At 54.1% G+C, this 12,654-nt stretch overlaps 1 long non-coding RNA gene across 1 annotated transcript; it reads left to right on the top strand.

Moving 5' to 3' along the window:
- Positions 1 to 9,689: 9,689 nt before the first annotated feature.
- LOC123652797 lies at positions 9,690 to 12,498 on the top strand. The gene is made up of 3 exons (XR_006742289.1): positions 9,690 to 9,826; positions 11,143 to 11,324; positions 12,199 to 12,498. It is a non-coding gene; the product is annotated as an uncharacterized LOC123652797 (long non-coding RNA).
- Positions 12,499 to 12,654: the final 156 nt, after the last annotated feature.

Genomic DNA, 12,654 nt, shown 5'->3' with positions numbered 1-12,654 from the left:
CTCCTCTTCCTCAGGAGGAGGGGCTCTGCTCCAGCATCAGCCACCAGCTCTGGCCCTAATCCCCCTCGCTTTCTAATCCATCCACGACTTTCTTAGGCATTAATGTTTCGCTCTCAGCTCCCTAAGCACCACCCTGAAGATGGGAGCGGGGCTCTGCTGGGAATTAGGCCAGCCTCAGAGGATGGCTCTGCAGACAACTGGAGGGAGGCCAAGAACAGCCCCCAGCCTCTTCCTCTCTATAGCCCCCAATTCCCAGACAGGACCCAGGGTCTCGTAGGAGTTCCTTCCGGCTCGCTGTGAGAGCCAGTGAGGATAGGGGTGCAGAGAGAGGCTGCAGAGAAGTGGAATGGGTGTGGAGTTTAGAGGTGGTGCAAGGCAAGGCTATGAGGGTGATTCACAGTCTGGCAAAGGCAGAGACAGGAGAGTTCAGAACACTCTGTGCCATGACAGACTGGAAGCGTAAACTGAGGCCAGATTGTATAGGGCCTTGGTGCCAGCTGAGGAATTTGGGCTTAGGGGAAGTAAGGAGTCATGATGGAGAAGTAGTAGGATTCAGAGCAATTACATTGGCACCTGGGAAGGAATGATGGGGGTGGGGCAGAGACTGGGAGGTGAGAAAGCTCTTGCTATGATGCCAGCAGCAGGCCAGGTGATGAGACCCAAAAGGACACTTTCCCAAGGTCACCCAGCACCTGCTTCCAGTGCACTGGGCAGCACAGCGACCTCTGTAGTGGCAGGGGCTCAACTGCACTTGTGAGGGATGGAAGTAGAGGTGCCCTGGTGAGGTAAGTTGTAGTGACAATGCATTGACTGTTGGTGGCTTCTTTTTCAAAAATATGTTTTTACTGGTTTTAGAGAGAGAGGAAGGGAGAGATAGAAACGTCAACAAGAGAACCATCCAGCGGTTGTCTCTTGCACACCCCCTACTGGGGATCCAGCCCACAACCTGGCATGTGTCCTGACCGGGTAGCAAACTGGTGGGCAACCTGTTGGTGCAGGGGACGACACTCAACCAACTGAGCCACACCAGCCAGGGCTGTTGGCAGCTTCTTAATGATCAGCTATTCCAACTATTAGAAACAGGTAGCGGCAGCCTGGCTATAACACAGAGCAAGAGAGGCCGGGTGGACAGGACCTCCTCCTGCCCCAGGACACAGTTAGTGACAGCGTTGAAATCAGAGAAGCAGAGGAGGCAGGAGAGCCATTTACAATGCAGGAAGGCCAAGTAGTGCAGTGGCTACAAGAGGGACCGTTGGACCATGCAGTGTCCCAGTGGAAACCCAGGCGGGTGGAGGGGGGCACACAGCTACTGTTGTTGCTGCCCATGGCCACTAGGTGGGCAGTCAGAGGGGCAAAGGTTGGTTCCCAGCTCTGTGTGCTTCCAGAGCTCTTGAATGTACTTTCCTAGAGGCAGTGGTAGGCGGCTGGGGTCCCCAGACTCTGGAGGGCAGGTGAGTGAGGGTATTGAGCGGGTGGTGGGGTGTCGAAAGGTTGGGAGGTTCATCACGGCAGGTTCGTTAGGCTGTCCCAGCAGGCCCCTCTCATTGGGCCCTGCTAATGAGCTTCCACTGGATTATCCGCTCCCACCACCACTCGGTTTACTCTGTCAAATCGAGTTTGCATTTTAAATGGGAATTTGACAAGACGGGCAATTTGTCTGCTGACGAGGTTAATGGGTGTTAGCCCTGCGGACTGAGGACAGAAAACCCAGGCCCCTGCATAGCCTGGCCTCTGCCCAGATCAATGACCTCGGCTGCTGCTCCTCCCTCCACTGGAGTCATTCTGGCCCTCCCAGTGTCCAGAGGCTGTCCCCAAAGCACCCTGTTTTGGGCCACCATCTACTGCTCAAGTTGGGTGACAGGCCCCTCTACCTGGACTCAGACGGGGCTCCTGAGGCTTCGCTGAGTCACCCCTCTCAGACTATGGTTCCCAGGGAGGGCCTGGTTTTCCCTCCCAGCTGAGCTCCCAAAGGCTGGGCACTGTCTCCTCCCTCCTGTCTTCCTCACCTCCCTCTCAACATATGCGACTTAAAATGAAGCTTTAGTACTGGGACATACACTGGTTGGCAAGTTCCCACGCCCTAATGTTGGGGCTCACAGGGGAGCTGGGGAAGCCTTCTGAGGCTTCCTGTTGGAGCCCAAGTTGGCCTCCCCTACATGGGGTCCTTCCTTGAACCACCCCTTCCAAGACTGAGCAAGGATGCAGGTTTCTGGGACCACAGCCCGTGTCCAGGAGCAGCCCCAGGATGGGCTCGGGCTGTGGGAGAAGATGCCTCAGCCTCCCCTCCTCCCAGGGGCCTGGTGCCCTTCCCTGCCCGGCTAATGTGCCACAATTACCTCCTAAGTGCCCAAACAAATGTGGCTGCTGGGGGAAGTGACACGAGCTCCAGGTGATGGATTCGTGCCATCGGGGAGCCGGGCGGAGCGGGCCCGAGCGGGGGGCGGGAGGGGGCAACACTAATATTGTATCAGCGTCAGTGCGGGCGCCACGAGCCGGTGATGAATATGTGTCACTTTACACGGCGCACACTCGGGGGCCTGGCTGCGCAGGCATGGAAAATAGAGTGTCTGGGATTAATGATATTGAAAATGATAGAGAGCAGATTGGAAATGGCTTCGCCCGCCCGACCCGCAGAGATGGAAACGTACCTCACAGCTATCTGCCCAGCCCGGCCCCCCCTGCATCGCTGCAGAGGCCCACGCAGAGGCCCTGCGTCTCATTCCTCCAGCAGCTCCTTAGGATGGCACATAGGGGAGGTACACCTGTGCGTGGAGACAAACTCTCAGCCCCTAACTGACCTTTGGTCTTGGTTCCAGATGAGTCTGACCCCAGTCACCCAATGAACCTTGACCGTGGCCACAGACCAAGCCCTGTCCCCAGTTCCAGCTGAGGCCTGCCTCTGGCCACAGACTGAATGCTGAAGCCTGAGCCTCTCACAAGAACAGGAGGGTTGGAGTGATGGAGCAGGGGAGGTGTGGGGATGAGGCAGGAGAGTGTGGATCGCTTAGCAGCATAGCGCACCCCCTGCGGGCAGGCAGCTCAGAGCCCAGGCTGTCACTCCATGGTGTGGACTCCCAGGTCAGTGAGCAAGTGAACAGGTGGCTTCTCCACTGATGTCTTTAGTATTTAATTATGTTGTTTTTTATTGCTGTGTCTGCACACATAAGTATACATTTGTAGAGGTGTGTGTGTGTATCTCTGTTCAACCATAAACTTGTGGGGTTGTGTCCAGCGTGTGTAGGAATGTGGGAAACTGGACTTGTCCTGTGTGCCTTGATGTATATACATCTCTGGGGAAAGGGGGTCTGTGCATGTGTGTGAGTGTGGCTTATTTTAGGGCACTCTGCATGGATATGAGTGTGCCTGTAGTGAGTGTGAGTGCGTGTGTGTGTGTGTGTGTGTTTGTACTCACAGATAGAGGAACTTCATATGTGGGTGTTGGTCGAGTAAAACTTTTTTTTTTTAATCTTTATTGCTGAAAGTATTACATATGTATCCTTTTTTCCCCTCATTGACCTCTTATAGCCCACCTCCACCCACCACCCCAGGACTCCACATCATATTGTCTGTGTCCATGGGTTATACATATATGTATACAAGTTCTTTGGTTCATCTCTTCCCACCCACCCACCGTAGTATAGTGTTTATTGCGTTAGCCTAACTAGTAAAACTCTTATGAGGCTTGACTCTGGTCACAGGCTAAATCCCCAGCATCAGACAAGATGCCTCTCGTCATTGAAATGGAATCTATCACACTGGGATTTCAACAAATTTGCCAGATGGACAGCAACCTGGAAACCATCAGACCAGCCTCAACATCCATCACCACATCAGTCCCAATCCAAACCAAGGTCAGGAGAATGTGCCTACTCCAGCATCATTCATTCATTCATTCATTCAACAAATTCTTCTTGAGGGCTCATGACATGGCAAGTACTGTCTTTGATGAACAAGAAAAACATGGTTCCTGACTTCATGGAAGGCACATCCATCAGAGAAGACAGACACTAAACAAGTAAACAGGTAATAAGCCAATAATGGCAGAGTGTTAAAAGTCCTGCAAAATAAATATTCGGAAGGTCATGATAATGGGGTGACTCATCATTAGTTGGGGTAGTTATGGCTGGCTCCTCCATATAGGTCACCTTTGAGCCAGCCCCGTGGAAAGAGGAGAACAGTGAGTCCAAAGGCCCTGGGCATATTGGAGGCCATGTCAGGAGAGAGAAGTCAGGAAAGAAGCAGGAGAAAGGGTGGGGCCAGAACAGCTGGCCTTCTAAACCAGGGTGAAGAATTCAGGTTTCTTTTCAGTGGGGTGAGGAGACATTGGAATGTTGAACCAAGAGAGTGATATGATCATATCTATGTTTTGAAAGGAAACTGAGAGTACAGCAGGAAATCTTTCAGAGGTTCTGGTATTAATCCTGGGCCCAGAATGCAGGTCTTTCTAGCACCACTAGCAGTTCCCACACACCCCACATTAGCAGCAGCAGCAGCAGCAGCACAGCTGGTGCTTTATTTAGTCCCTCCTGGCACCATCATGGGGGCCTTCGGTTCCCTGTCCACACTGTCCCAGTCCCACCATACTACCCCCATCTGGCTCCTCCTTCTGCCTCCCTATCCAACCATGGGGTCTCCTAAAACTGCTATCTCTCCAAGACCACCTGAGTCTTTCCAGGGTCCTGCTATCATCTGATGAACCCATGCTGAGAAAGCTCAGAGCTTCCATGAAGACAGGCCCTGGCCAGTGGGGCTCATCATGTGCACCAAAAGATGGTCAGGGTACATGCCTGGGTTATGTGGCTTGATCCCTGGTAGGGGGTATGTAGTAGGCAGGAGGCAGGAGGCAGCAGGCAGCAGTGATGTCTCACTCTCACATTTATGTTTCTCTCTTTCTCCCTCTCCCTTCCTCTCTCTAAAAATCAATAAAAGATAATTTTTTACAAAACATAGGAGTGGAGGAGAGAGCCTCACACTGGTGATGAGAAGAACTCTGTGCAGGAGCCAGGGGCACAACTCCCAGGGCAGCCCACTTTCAATCGTGGGACCTCTGAAACCACTCCCCCACCCCCACCTCACCCCACAGATATCCCCAGGGGGTCCTAGCACATTGTAGGCAGGGGGCTCACCTCTCTGTCTGTCTACCCCTATGCTTAGCCGATGGAGAGAGGGGTACCAGGTGTCTGGTTCACCCCTAGTACAGCACTGGCACATGGAGAGGCCATCAGAAAACACATTTGGGGAGTGTGTGTGTGGAGGGGGAGGGGAGGGGGATGAAAGGACTTACAGCAAGTCACACAGGGAAGAGGGTACTGGATGACCTGATTCCACCCCCAGACTCAGCACCACTCCTTCTGCCCTAGTGCAGGCAGGCTCCCTAGTGGCTGCGACTTTTGTACGTGGAGGAGGCAGGAAAAGAGGACTGAGGCCTCTCTGGGGCTGCTTCTCTCCCCCTTTCTGCTTCAGTCTCTTGCCTTCTGCTGGCTGGCTTTCTCTCTCCATCTCTTTCTGCTCCTTTCTCTCCCTCCTTCCCTGCCTCTCTCTCCCTTAGTCATTTGCAAAGCGGAGATGGCCTAGCCCATCTGGGAGCGAGAGCAGGGCTGGTGACGGAGGCGCAGGTAATAGCCGAGCAGAGGAGAGAGACGTGGAAATTTATGACATTGAAAATGACTAAGAGAGAGAGAGAAAGTGTGTGTGCGAGTGTGTGAGTGTGGGAGGAGGGAGCAGGAGGGGCAGAAAAAGAGAGGGAGAGAGCTCTTTTGAGCTCTCTTATACACACACTCCCTGCTTTACCCCTCTTTCCAACCTTGCAGAGCGGAGAGGGCATGGGGAGGGCGGGGGGGGGGGGGGGGGGGAGGGCAGGGCTGCCAGCACAGTGACAGAAAGACAGACAGACAGTTGGTAGGACAGAGAGGGCAAAAGGAAGGAGAAGAGCAGATGAGACCAGGAGAGGGGGGAGGCTGTGAACCATCAGTGGAGAGATGACGAGTGTCTGGCTGTGGCGCCCGCTTGTCTCTGCCCTGGTCTCCACTTTAGGAGCTCTGGTCTGAGGTGAGGGGTGTCCCCATGGCATATGGTAGCATGGAGTCCGGAGTCTAAGCTGGTGTTTTCTGAGGGATGAGGCTCAGAAAGGGCCAGAACCTGCTCTAGGCTGCACATCAGGTCTCCTTCCTCCCAGCATGGCTATTCCCCCACATATGCTGTGGTGTGGAGAGCCAAGAAGTAGATGGACTAGATGTTGTAACCAACAGCAATTCCCTCTGAACCATGGGAGTCAGGGGAATGGCCAGAATGATCTGTCACATCTTCTTGAAGTTAGAGGAAAATGTTTCCATGTGTTGGCCCATAATCCTTTCTGCCCTAGTCACCCCTATACCACCCAGGGTGGCATGGCATCATTGGAGACAGAAGAAATGAAACATCCATCAGAGAGCTGTGCGTGCCACCCCTGACCTGGGGCCAACCCAGACCCAGTGGCCTGCCCTCCATCCCCCTTCTCAGCCCCCCTCTACTACCTTTTGGCTGGAAGGCAGCTGAGTCTCCTCCCAGGCATTGTCCCTTAACCCAGGGCTCAGGTCTTTGCTCAGAATCCTTCCTTCTCTGGACCTAAGTTTCCTCATCTTTGAAATGAGGACAGTAACACTCACCAGTGTCCATCTGCTTTGGGCCAGAGAAGCCATGGAGCTCAGGGGGAGCTCTGATCTACCTAGGTCTGGAAATGGTCCTCCATTAGAGCCATGAGTCATCTCTACTCCAGAGGAGCTCTCGGCATTCCGGCTGATGGGTGAAGGAGAGAAAATAAGACTCCCAGGCATCCCACATATACACAGCCATCTCCCAAGGAAGCTGATATGTCAGCTGCTCAAAGGGCAGAACACATGCCCTGGTACAGGCAGAGGCTGAGGCCTAGAGAGAGCCATCATACAGATGGCAAGATCTGAGTCAGGCCCTGCTAGTCCGGACCATGTACCAGGCCCCTTGTCCTGCCAGATGTGGGTGGAACAGGTGCCTTGGGGCTCGAAGAGGCCTTGCCTCCAACCTCCAGTAGCTTGGAGCCTGACTCTGCACAGGTGTCCAAGTTCCCCCAACTGTGGGGGTCACTCCCCAGCCCTGCCCTGTCTCCCTGGCAGCCTTCTCCTCCCCCCTCTTCTCCCCCTCCTCTGCTTTGTAGCCCTCTGCTGGAAAACTTTCTTGGATTAACCCCTTCTAGCCCAGGGCATCTGAAGAGGTAGTGATGTACATTGGTTGGTAGTATAAGCTTTAGGCCCAGAAAAACCCCAGATCACAGCCCCTTGGCTGGGTGATGGGCTCTTCATTTAACGTCTCTGAGTCTTATCTTCTCATCTGGCCAATGGCCCCAGGATTTGGGGACGATCACATGAAATTATGGATGCAAAGTGACTGGCACAGAGGAGGTGCTTGGCAAATGCCAGCTAGCATCCGGCCCCTGGTACCGCACCTCACTGCTTAGGGGGCTGAGGGTGAGCCCTGAGGGTGGGGAGTGGAAGAAGGGCAGTGGCAGAAGCTTCTGGGAGCTCCTGCTCACTTAGAAGAGATAAAGCCAGCCAGAGCTACAGTGGGAGAGACTCAGGTTAGCTCTATGAGGGACCAGCTCTTTGTGAGACACATCTCAAAGCCCACCTGGTCCAGTCTGTTCTGAGGCCTCATTCCAGAGGCAGCGCTAATGCAGCGGTAGTTGCTCTGTCTGGGGAGCAGAGGGGGAGGTGAAGAGTTCACTGGGCCTAGGGCTGCGGGCAGTGGGCCTCCCACCCAGCCCCAGTGCCCTGGCCCAGCCCATCATGGCTGCATAAAAGGTGACGGATGGTTAATGGGGGAGATAACAGGATTCATAAGGGAAATTTATCGGTCGCTCTGGTGGTATAAATATGTTTATAGCGGACCAAGGGGAAATGAAGAAGCCCCAATAAATCACGACGAAGCCACCAGCCACTAATAGGCAAGCAGCCACGGGAACCCCAGCATTGGCGCTTGCAGACACCCCCTCTGGCTGCCCGCTAATGGCATGGCAGGATTGCAGGCTTGTCAGGCAGGCCGCCCGGCCCACACCATGGTGGGAACAGGACCCCGGGGGCCACTTCCACAGGACCTGAGCTGACCTGCCTGGTCCAGCCTCTCCTTCGGCAGATCTGGGCTCAGTCAGACTGGAGGGCTGAGGGAACAGGGCAGGGGTGGAGGTGGGGGCATGTCAGACGTCTGGGCGGCCCCATGGTGCAGGGCTCTGGGTCAGACATGGCTTCAGACCCTCTTTGGGTTTCCTTGTCCATGAAGTGACTTTACAACCTCAGAAAGCTGTTCCGAGGAGGAGAGATAATTCATTAATCACAGGGCTTAGCACCTGGTAAACCTCCATAAATAGTAACTACTCTTCTTACTTGTTCCACGGTTTTTCCCTCTTGGGGAAAGTGCTATGCCAAAGTGAGAACACTCACATGGAAGTGGATAGCATTGTCCTCATTGTGTAGATAAGGAGCCTGAGGCTCAGACGTTAAGAGGTTTGCTTGAGGTCTCACAGCTAGAAGAGAAAGGCTCTATTCCATCTGCCCAACTTAGGCCCACTTCTTCCTCAGAGTTTCTGGGTTCCCTGTCCCCATGCTCTCCAGAAGAAGCTAGGATTCCAGGGGCCCTGAAGTCCTCAGGGCAAAGCCCTGGGGGATCTGGCAGCAACTTGCTGATGCTAGTGAACTAGGCCTCAGCTCTCTGCCCACCCCTACCCTCCTGGCCCTGCTCTTCCTTCCACTCATCTCCCACCCCCTGCACAGCCAGGACCTGACTCCATTACTACCCCCCTCCCCCGTCCCAGCACTGAGGTTGCTGGAAGCTTCCTCATGGCCTGCCCAGAGTGCTTTACACTCCCTTTCCCTCCAGACTCTGCACCTGGTCACAGCCTCAGTCCAGGTCTCCTCTAGCCCAGCTCACCGCTCCCTCCATACCTTCAGCAAATATTTATGCGGCTGCCAGGGCCTGCCCGGGAGGTACTCACTGTCTGGCGGAGGAGTCAGGCCTGGACCACAGAAAATGATGGGGTGTGTGCTTAGGCCAAGGCAGGCACCTGCAGCTGGGGAGGCCTGAATCAAAGAAGGAGCGGGAGGAAGCGGGAAAGCATTTCCAAGAGGAGAAGCAGCTTGGGTGAGAGCCTGGGGGGGGGGGGGGGGGGCACAGATGGGACGGAGCTCACTGGGGTTGGTGTGACCACTTCTCTCTCAATGCGGAGACACACAGCCGCTCCCCCCACCCGCCGCCCACTTCGGGTTCCTCACTCCTTCGTTCCTCCTTTGATGCCACCCTGTTCAGCTCACCCCACCCTGGACAACGCAGCAGCCTGCTCCCCAGTTCCCTGCTAGGACAGGCCTCTCTGAAAACAATGCCTCTCACCTAATCACTTCCTGGGGCCCAGGTCTGTCCCCCAACTCCGCTGCCCGAGACAGCAGAGCAGCTCCCTCAGCCCAGGAGGTTAGGGTCCTCACGCCAACACTGGGCGGGGGTAAGGGGGTGAGGGTGTCACAGGGCTCCCCTCTCCTTGCTGCTCCGAGAAGACACACCCAAGCTGCCTTTGCTTCCCCGATGCGCTTTGCTCGCACCTCTGTCTCGCTTTCCCTCGCAGTCCCTCTCCCTGACTCTCGGGGGGTCTCTGGCTCTCTTCCCCCCAGTCCCCCCCCCCCCCCCCACCCCTCTCTCCAGCCTCTCCCTCCCCGTCTCGGGCTCCGTCTCTCGCCGTCTCTCCCTCGCGAGCCCGGGCGGGGGGAAATCGCTCCGTAAATAGGCGGATGGCCCCGGGCGCTCCCGGCGCAGACACTCGTTTTTAGAGCCGGTAATTGACTCCTTTCAGTTGATAATTCATGGCTTGCATATGCGCTTTAATGCTGGCGCCCGGGGAGCGAGCGCGGCGGGCGGGGGGCCCTCGCGTGGAGCCGGGCGGCCGGGAGGCTGGAGAGGGAGCGGGACTCGGGGCGGGTTTCCGCCACGGCCGTCTGTCCGTCCGTGTACGGGGGGGGCGCCCCCATAGGGTCGGTCTGTGGGGCCCTCATTGGCCTGGCTACGTGACGAATTGGGAGAGCGGTGGGTGGGGTGGAGAAGCCGGTAAGTCATTGCGCCAGGGAGGGGTGGGGGTCAGGGGGCGACGAGAGACCGACTGGCAGAGCCTTCGAAATGGATGGGGGTGGCGATGGGGCAAGACATGCCAACATCTTTCCCCTTGCAGTCAAAGGGGAAACCGGGCCTAGAAAGGGGATAGGCCTTTACTCATATCCCACAGCGCAGAAACAAGACTGGAACTCAAGGTGTCCCCTTCCCACCGGGCCTCAGGCCCAGCCTTGGAAGACCCACCTGGCCCTGTGCATTTTCCTGTTTCTGAACTAAAGTCCTCCTCTACTGCTCCCGGCCAGGCTTTCCCAGGAGGCACTGGCTCGTCCCAGCGAATGCTGGACAGACACCCAGACCATGCCCCCTTCTCACTCCACAGCGACCCCCAGGTCATCTTCCGCTTGGCCTTCACCTTCTGTCGATCTGTCTCATCCTGAGGCTGTGACAGATGCCATCATTATTTCCACTTTACAGAAGAAACTGAGGCTCAGAGAAGCTGGGAGATTTGCCTAAGGCTGCAGAGAAAGCCGAACCTGGGTATAGGATCATCCAGACCAAGCCCTCCCAGGTGGAAGTACTACAGAGAGAAGGGGAGACGCAGGAGATGTCAAGTCCCCGGGGGCCCCATGTGCACCCACACATGGGCCTCAGAGAGGCCCCCACGGCAAGAGACTCTGAGGGTGCCAATGACCTGCCTACAATCACACAGACCAGGTAAAGGTGATGCTGGGAGGTAGTAAGAGGTTAGAGGTCAGTGGGGAAGCTGGAGGTGGGGAGGAAGGCAGATCCCAAATATCAACTCAAGAGAAAGCAGACAAATCCCAGCCTGGAGGGAATTCTGGCTCCAGGATGGGGCTTTCTCAGTCCCTGAGCCTGGTATCTGTTGCTCCTTTTCTCCAAGCTAATTTCAGCCAAAAATAGAATTCCATCCCCTAATTCCTCTAATATGCAAATGTTTTACCAAGTCAAAGCACCTGGCTTATTTCTGTGTCTCTCTCTCCCCCCCCCCCCCCTCCCGCCCCTGTTTATTTTTTCACCCTCTAGTGTCCCCACCTTCTTAACGAAGTTTGGACAAGGATCTCACTGAACAAGTCCTGGTAACAGTGGATCTGATTAAAGGCGATAGTGCAGTGATGTCTGGGCTGTTTGAAGCTCAATGCTGCCCCCTGGTGCCCAGACTGTTACAGCCAGTAAGCCGCAGGGAAAGGAGGCAGGAGACACTTGAGGTAAAAAAATAAATAAATAAAATAAAACCTCTCTGTCCTGCTCCCTCCTACTCCACTATGTCTGAACCTTTCAGACCTCCCTCTAGAGGGGAGGAAGAACACAGCAGGATCCCTACTCACTAAGTGAGGGTAAGCCCCGTGGCTCCTCCAGCAGAGGTCTCAGAGCCTGGAGAGGGATGGAGGCCATAGTGACAGCAGCAGTAGCCCAGTCCGCCCTGCACCTGGAGACCCCAAATGGTTTTTTCTATTTTAAGTGAGGTCAAGACTGCCCTTCCAGTGTGACTCCTGGGGTCTTCAGGAGTGTCAGTCAATGAAACACATGCCCTTTTCTGCCTGAAATTCCACCATTTGTGTTCAGAGGTCTTCAACAAATGTAGATGGGTAGATTCAATTCCTTTGTACTGAGTGAGATATTGTCTCCAGAAGGTTTGTGCTAGTTAAGGGGCGATAAGTTTTCCTAGTTGGCTGGATGTGGGACTACAAAGAGGAATGGGATAGGAGAAGGGGAAGCTGTGTATGTGTTTGTTTTTGATATGTCTATATATATCTTTACTACTTACAAGAACCTTGCATATATATTTTAACTTATTGGGGTGGCATTGGTTGATAAAATCATATAGGTTTCAGATGTGTGGTTTCTATAATACATTCTCTGTACTTTCATCTATTTTTTATTCTCAGACCCACCCTGTGAGGTAGGCAGGTTTCCATTATTCATCCTTATGAGGTCTTTTCTCCATAAATACTGAAGAATGCTTTTGGATGCTAGTTTTCATGTACTTAGAGAATAAATAAAAGTTTTCTACTGGTAAAATATGTTTTTCTGAATAACTTTCGTTTCGGAAATGCCATTAAACACTTCTTATTTTCATAGTCCATCTGGAACCAGCAACTGGAAATAGAATGGGCATGTTTCTTCAAAAGTGACTTTTGCATTGTGTGACCAATGGTGGGCCCAAAGTCGATAACAGGCCTGGTCCAGGCAGCTATCATGTGGTTTCCACGCTGTAGACACAAGGTATTGTTTTTGCCTCATCACCTCCACTGTCCCCCCACCGGTAAGACCCAGTGATGAAAGGAGTGGGAAGGGTAAGTTTTGGTATGTTGGGACAATGCTCTAACCCAGTGGTCAGCAAACTCATTAGTCAACAGAGCCAAATATCAACAGTACAATGATTGAAATTTCTTTTGAAAGCCGAAAACTGACTTATGTGCATGGGCCATGAAGTTTCAATCGCACTTTACGTGCGCGCCCACACGTGGTATTTTGTGGAAGAGCCACACTCAAGGGGCCAAAGAGCTTCATGTGGCTCTCAAGCTATGTTTTGCC

Source organism: Pipistrellus kuhlii, unplaced genomic scaffold (genome assembly GCF_014108245.1).
Source record: "Pipistrellus kuhlii isolate mPipKuh1 unplaced genomic scaffold, mPipKuh1.p scaffold_m20_p_2, whole genome shotgun sequence".
NCBI lineage: Eukaryota > Metazoa > Chordata > Mammalia > Chiroptera > Vespertilionidae > Pipistrellus > Pipistrellus kuhlii.
Note: the sequence above shows the minus strand (reverse complement) of the source record. Positions and strands in the feature narration are given on the sequence as shown.